At 43.5% G+C, this 8,297-nt stretch overlaps 1 pseudogene; it reads left to right on the top strand.

The window, feature by feature from the left end:
• The first annotated feature begins 4,385 nt into the window (after nt 1-4,385).
• LOC108113879 lies at nt 4,386-6,421 on the top strand (annotated as a pseudogene).
• Nucleotides 6,422-8,297: the final 1,876 nt, after the last annotated feature.

Here is an 8,297-nt window from a genome sequence, read left to right as displayed (position 1 = left end):
CCAGTTTATAAGGAGCTGAAAAGTCGAATCCACCAGAGGGGAATTACTGCCCGCACCCAAAATAAACAGTTGCTAGCCTCCAGGTCAAGCCCTGAAGTCTTCTTCTCGACTGCACTTTGACCCATAAACTCAGCCAAAAATGTTACATACGCAAGTGCTTTAAAATTAGGACTGTCTACCCCAGCCTCAAAAAGCTCATTGCCGCAATCAGCATACCAAGAACCGAACACGGCTCAGCAGCATCAACCGCCAGAGCAGTCAAAAAGTAACTTTGAAGCTATGATATGCAGTCTACAACAAAGCCTTACGGATTTTATGTCGTTTATGCGTACAACAATGCAAGATCTGATGCGAAACCAAATTCTATTAATACAAATGCTGGTTTCACAACAATCCAAATAATGACTTCCCTACGAATATCTACGTGGAACGCTAACGGCGTTTCGCAGCATAAGCTCGAGTTAGCGCAATTCCTACTAGACAATGAAATCGACGTAATGCTGCTTTCAGAAACACATCTTACAAACAGATACAATTTTCAACTACGAGGATATTCATTCTATGGAACAAACCATCCAGATGGTAAAGCACACGGCGGGACTGGAATTTTAATCAGGAGCCGTATTAAGCACCATTATCATACGAAATTTGCTAAAAACTACCTACAGGCCACATCCATAAATATACACCTAAATACTGGCAAGCAATTAATGCTAGCCGCCGTATACTGCCCCCCACGCTTCACAATAGCCGAAGATGAGTTTATGCTATTTTTCAACTCACTCGGAGACCACTTCATAGCAGCAGGAGACTACAATGCCGAGCACACACACTGGGGATCTCGTCTCGTGACTCCAAAAGGAAAGCAGCTCTATAATGCAATTATCAAAGCCAAGAACAAGCTCGACTATGTTTCTTCGGGCACACCAACATACTGGCCGGCAGACCCAAAGAAACTTCCGGGTTTAATAGACTTTGCGATTACCAAAAACATTCCTAAAAACATGATAAGCGCCGAATGCCTCTCGGATCTTTCATCTGATCACTCGCCTGTCCTTTTTACTCTACTCGACATCCAGGAACATGGGATCAGCCATTAAAACTGACCTCACATAAAACCAATGTTAAGTACAGGAAGTATATTAGCTCACACATTGAGCTAAGTCCTCACCTCAGCGATGAAGCCAACGTAGACAGTTTTGTTAATTCACTGGAATCTGTACTCGTCTCTGCAGCTCGAGTTTCAACACCTCATACTATAAACACACAATGCAATCAAAAGAAGTCAAAGCTTCAAATCGAACAGCTCGTCCTCGAAAAGCGACGATTACGTCGAGCATGGCAATTTCACAGATCGCCATCTGCTAAGCAAAGCTTAAAACATGCCTCACGTCAACTTGCTCAAGCTCTACAGCAAGAAGAAACATATGACCACCGCCGCTACATTGAGCAATTGTCAACTAACAGTACAAAACACTCACTATGGAGAGCTCATTAGAAATTCCACGGGCGGCTGGGCGCGCAGTGACGCATAAAATGTCTTCCAACCAAATCCTGCCACTAATGCGTTTACTTTGCCGACTCTATCATATGAGCCCCAGCATCAACCTGAGCCAATTGAGTTTCGCCGAAACGAAATCGTAAACATCATCAAAAGACAACTGAATCCGAAAAATCCCCGGGCTGCGACCTCATAACTCCCAAAATGATCATTGAGCTCCCATACTGCGCCGTTTGCACTCTCACCCAGCTCTTTAATGCCATCGCAAAACTTGGCCACATTCCAGTGAGATGGAAAAAGTCAATTATAATAATTATAGCAAAGCCGGGGAAAAACCACACTATCCCCACGTCATATAGACCTATAAGCCTACTCTCTTGCCTATCTAAACTCTTTGAAAATGCCTATGACTCGGATAACACATATCTGAGAATCCAGGAAGGAATCCCGTCACACCAATTTGGGTTTCGTGAAAAGCATGGAACAATTGAGCAGGTCAACCGGATCACATCAGAAATTCGAAACGCTTTCGAAAAACGAGAGTACTGTACTGCCACATTTCTAAATGTCTCTCGAGCATTTGATAGAATCTGGCTAGAAGGTCTAATGTACAAGATCAAGACAATGCTCCCCTACAGCACCCACCAGATTTTAGAGTCTTATCTTTACGACAGAAAATTTGTTGTGAGGTGCAACACTGCTATATCTGATGATTACACTGTTGGAGCTGGAGTTCCTCAAGGTAGCGTGCTAGGGCCAGCACTATATGTCCTCTACACAGCAGACATCCCGACAAGCACACGACTAGCAACATCTACGTTTGCCGATGACACAGCTATTCTTAGCCGCTCTAAATGCCCGATTCAAGCAACTGCGCAGCTAGTTCGTCATATGGTCGATGTTGAAAAATGGCTATCAGATTGGCGAATTAAAGTGAACGAATTAAAAGGCAAACACGTTACGTTCACTCTGAACAGGCAAAACTGCCCGCCGATTACGTTAAACAACACTCTACTCCCACAAGCAAACGAAGTTATATACCTAGGAGTACATCTCGACAGAAGACTCACATGGCGCCGGCACATTGAAGCCAAAAGAACACACCTAAAGCTAAAAGCCAGCAGCCTTCATTGGCTTATTAACGCCCGGTCACCTCTTAGCCTTGAATATAAAATCATGCTGTACAACTCGGTACTAAAACCTATATGGATGTACGGCTCCCAGTAATGGGGGAACGCCAGCAATAGCAACATTGACATTGTTCAGAGAGTTCAGTCGAAGATCCTGAGAACAATCACCGGGGCACCGTGGTACGTTCGCAACGAAAACATACGCCGCGTCTTAAACATTCTACCAGTCAAATAAGTGATCGCAGAACAAAAGGTAAAGTACTTCACCAAGCTATCGGTGCACCCTAACCACCTGGCGAGAGGTCTAACAAGGTTGAGGAACCAATCACGCCTTCGTCGCAATGACCTACCCACCCAGCGACCGACCTGTGGGACGCGCAACTAGAATGCAGTCTTAGTATACTGTTAGTTAAATTTTAATGTTAAGATTCGTCAACTTATTGTTAGTCTCAAAATTAAGAGTAGATTCAATAAATAAAAGCAAAGCTATATAAAAAAGAAGAATGGATCTGACAATAAAATATTTTCAGGCATCCTTAAGGCTTGATCCGGATAATAACCAGAAATATTTTTTGAAACATGAAAAAAGGCACGGCGCGTGCAAACGAGAGGGAGTATCAATATTAACTCGCACAGCGTGGCGAACGAAAGCTTCAATTTGAACTGATTTATTTGACTTAAATTATCTTATCCTATGGACAGAAGACACAACGAGAGAGGGAGAGAGGAGAGCGGCGGCCGAATTCGCCTGAGCGAAAAAGTTTTATTGGGCCCCGCCCCCCTCTTTACAATGAAAGACCGGAATGACCAAACTCCGCCCCCTCTGAAAGGACGACGTCCTTCAGGATTGTACAGGTAGAAGCGCCAACCTATGGATGGCGCGCCAGTACGTTCCATCTGCTGTCTTCACGTTCACCACTCGGGCCTTGCCGTCAGCGCTGACGTGCACCGCCACCACGCGCCCGATCCTCCACTGCTGGGGCGGCAGATGATGCACTGGCCGATAAATAAAAGGCAACGAATATTTAAGCGGGGTGGAAAGTCCGAAAAAATAGCGTTGAGGCTTGGAAAATGGTGGACACGCGGGAAATTTAGGACAGAAAATGCGCGCGAAAATGCCCCGCAATTTTCTTGGCAACAAGTTACAGAAAACAATGAAACGGAAAACATTTTTTTTCCTGTCTTGAAATTGGTGCTCACTACCAGAATTAAAACACCATTTGGGTCCACGACGAAAGATGCACACTCCATATGCTTGCATTGAAGTGTTATCAAAACCGTGTATCTCAATTGGAACCTGCTGATCTGTGTGAACAAATCGCGGTACCATAACATTGGGCAGTTGAAGCAAAGTTGCCTTAAAGGCTTCCCACGACGATAGTAACTGCATTGGTAGCGACTCGTTCCAATCTATTTTTCGAAGCCACAGCTCCTGTAAACGCTTCTTTGCCTTTGTGACCAAAGGACACAATAGGTCCAATGGATCGAAAAGCCGCGCAGTTGGTGGAAATTTTGTGACCATTGTGCTGTGCTTCAAAAACGTTCAATTTCGAGTAAACACATACCGTTCGAAAGCCAAGAGTCCGACGAAACTTTTGCTTCCATCCGTGCGAAAATTGAGACGTTGGAAGTCCGCGAAAAACCACACCGAAAAGGCCGACGCTGTGAGTGTGTGTGACCAGAAGAGTAAAAAAAGCCCTGCCTCTAGTGAAAAATGAGCTCCCCATTTTGACTCGGCCCAAAACAAATCCGAAATGGAAGGCGGAAAACCCGTGTCCGTAGTTTATTACACCGGCTCATCGGCGCGCAACAGCGGAAATGCTAGGGGCGTCGGCAACGTGGGAAGCGTGGGCGCTTTTAGTCAGATGTAATCCAGCAATCAGGAACAGTTCATGCGGATGCAGGACAACTGTATGTCCATTCCAAAATCAGAAGGTTCTACCTACACCACTGTTTTGGCGCAAAAGACTTCAGGCACATGTACTGGCTTATTTGACTTGCCGGCAAAAGGGGAACGGTACGTAAGGTTTACGACAAATCCTATGAAGCTGAAATCAAAACTCCGTGCCATTCAGAGCAACTCCTTGCAATCCATTTCCGCCTCCTCGTCGTGGGTATAAAGAACACAAGGCGGGCAAGAGATTGCGTCACTTCTCGATTAAGGTCTGCGAAAAAGTGGAGGAGAATGGCAAGACCACCTACACTGAGGTGGCCGACGACCTGGTCAGCGAGGAGATGAAGAACAATGCGTACCACAACTGTAATCAAAAGAATATCCGACGTCGTGTTTACGATGCGCTCAACGCAATCAATGTTTTCTCCAAGGATAAGAAGGAGATTCGTTGGATAGGACTTCCCGCCAATTCAGCTGAGCAATTTTTGGCCCTGGAGGAAGAAAACTGTCTGCGCCGCGAGCGTATCAAACAGAAAAAAGAAATGCTGCGCGAAATGATCATGAAGCATGTGGCGTACAAGGGATTGGTCGAGCGGAACAAGCGAAACGAGAGCCAGGGCGTGGTGCCTTCCCCCAACGCCTCTATCCAGCTGCCTTTCATCATTGTGAACACGCACAAGTCCGAATACATATTCAAGTTCGACCAGGCCTTCGAAATGCACAATGACATTTAGGTACTCAATAACATGGGCTTCCTCAGGGGTTTGGATAAGGGCGAATGTACGCCGGAGAACATTGAGCGAGCTTAGTCCCGGGTTCCCCCAAACCTAGCCAAATTCGTGGGAGCCTACGGCACTGGCAAAACTGGTGAAACCATGAACGAATCGGACGACGAGGACAATGAGTTACGGATACCTGGAGTCAGGCAATGAGTCCCAGGGCTTTGCACAAAACTCGGCACCACCGACGGCGATTATAAGCTGGAGTTGGATGATGACGAGCTGGACGACGTCATTAATTGAGTTGACGGTGCCGCCGACATTGCGCCAGCCATGGCCGATGCGGACGCGGATGCGGAAGGAGGAGATGTTGATGCGGAGGATACATTTAGTTTCACGTTTATCAACGCTTTGTGAGGTTTCCCACGCCCCTCTGTTTGGGCGATATCCCAATCCAATCCACACCCAATCCGACCCACCCACACAATTGGTTTTATTTACTTCTTATTGAGACTCTATTAAATTATATATCTCGTAGCGACGAGAAAGAAAGATTCGGTAGTTCATGTATGTACGTGTAGTAAGCATACACAGTTTGTACTTGTATCATTAAAGATTTATGTTTTAACTCAACCGTTTTTAAAATATTTTGTCTAGTTAGGCAGAACGCGTAACCTTATCCCCAATTGCGTTTTCATGTTTGGGTATGCATAAGTGAAAGCGATAATGTTATGCATAATTAATTGTCACTTAATAATATAATATACAAAAATTGTACACATAAAAAAAATAAAAAATGCCCTGCATTTCACTTATTAAATTTTCATGGCGACCCCGACATGATTTGCAGGCGTTATTTTCGGAAGTGATTTAAACTTCCAGTCATTTTTGTCGACATATGTTTTGAAAAGGCTTATAAAACTTTTAAATTCGGAGTGCTTTCCGCTGAAGGTCCGCTCTGTGTCTCTCGTTTCGATTTGATTTTGAATTGTCTCTATGAGTGAATTTGAAATTTCTAAACGACTTTCCATTTCAATTGAATTTAATGATAGGCAACTCTCTTGTAAATATTGCTGAGTTCGGGATATATTTCTAATTATTCCATATCGTTTATTTTGTAGTATGCACTAATATTGAATACCCACTGTACCGAGTTCTGAAAGGGTACGCACTGTAACACTTTGTTGCAGTGTTTACATAATTCATGGTCCTGGTCATAAACCCCAAGTGGCCGAAATATGAGCGCTCCTCACATAAGAGGGCAAATGTTTATTACATAAGTACATAGATAGCCGTCACTCTGCCGCCGCCTGCGAGCAGCGCAGCAACGAGACTTAGCCTTAATTAGACTTAAAAGAATATTGTAAACACAATCAATTCAAGCCTTGGGGCGGCACCACTGCTGCTCCCTGAAATAAAGAATAAACCAAGTACAACAAGTTTGTTTTATAATTCATGGCGATCCTGCCAAATAAACATTTCATGGCGACCGTGACATTGGTCCAAAAAGACCTGGACTTGCTGGCTGCTCCAGCAATCAAATAAAGTTTTATGAAAATTATGAAATAAAACCAAATGTTCTCACTCTACCACGGATACCACGAGGCTGTCGACCGGGAGAGCTCGAAGTTGAAAAAGAGGTGTTATGGCGTGTGTCTCCTGCGATCCCGCAATCCCCGGAATATATATATTAATATGAAATCTGAGTGAGTAGAGTGTGATGGGTCGGGCTGGTATATAAAACAAAATACAAAAAAGAATAGCGCACTTGAAGTGGCTATTATATACAAACATACCACCCCCGCCATGGGCCATAGCTGTAAAGCTGCAAAGTGAACTTGACTTTCTGAAGTCAAGTATAAAAAAGTCCAAGACACAAATCACAACTCACCCAGTTACAAAATTAATAACCAAAAAATGCTAAACCTCCCTCACCTAAGGAAATACCGAGGAGGAAGGACCGCTGCCCCGCCGACTGCCCAGGGCCACTAAGCAGTGTGCTCTGTAAATACACATGCACAGGGAAAAACAAATAGTGTGATAGGCCATCCGCCCCTTACACCTCCGTGGGAGATGTTGCCTGTGCGAAGCCAGCACCGCCCTGAGCCCATAGGCCCAGGACAACAGCAGCAGATACAAAGCGTGGGAGGCCACCTGCGCCTTCGAGGGAGCGTCAGCATAGCCAAGCCGGCGACGACCAGCTGAAGCGGACCGGAAAGAGTATCAGAAGAAACATCGCAGAAGAGGACGCAGGATTAACCCATGCACTGCGTTGCATATTTTTTTTGATTGCACTGCGATGTGACTGTAAAAATAGATGAGAGATTAGATTATAACATAAAGGTATATGTACCACCTACAAAAAAGACTTTGGATATAAAAACAGTGGATTCCACTGCCAATGTCATAAACAAAGTATTGTCATAATGTGCGAAAAATTCTTTTATAAAATATATAAGCTGCACAATAGATGTTTAAAGAAAAGATATATGAGCCGGGCTAATGACCTGGAAAAAATATAAGCAACATTGTTTAAATATACAATATATATGTAATAAATAAAAATAAAATAAAATTAATTGTATACAAATATAATTTAAAAAAATGGCTAAACTAAGCACAATGCCCATGATATAATGGATTCGAATGAATTGTATAAAGAAATAAATAATATCAAAGCAAATGTTGACAAATCGTATAAGTCACTAACCCAGAATAGACTAATCCAGAAGAACACAGTTAGAAAATATGTTGAGATATTAGTAGAGAACTTTAACGAAGCGCGAATACTAATACATGGTCACAGGGAGAGATTGAATCAAGATCATTTGTCTCAGGTATCTAAACTTCTGATACGACTACGATCTAATTTAATATAGGTTAAACAAAAATTCAGTTTAGAAATAGTATGTTCTAAACACTCCCATAGCAGTACCCAGAATCAGCTGAAACAAACGAATTAAAATTAGAAGAGGTATACCCCAAAATAGAAAAGGAATATTTAAACAATCTTACTATTCCAGCGGTATACACAGATAGAGATAGTTACACAG

The sequence above is a fragment of the Drosophila eugracilis genome, unplaced genomic scaffold (genome assembly GCF_018153835.1).
Source record: "Drosophila eugracilis isolate 14026-0451.02 unplaced genomic scaffold, ASM1815383v1 contig_803, whole genome shotgun sequence".
In the NCBI taxonomy this organism is placed as follows: Eukaryota; Metazoa; Arthropoda; class Insecta; order Diptera; family Drosophilidae; genus Drosophila; species Drosophila eugracilis.
Note: the sequence above shows the minus strand (reverse complement) of the source record. Positions and strands in the feature narration are given on the sequence as shown.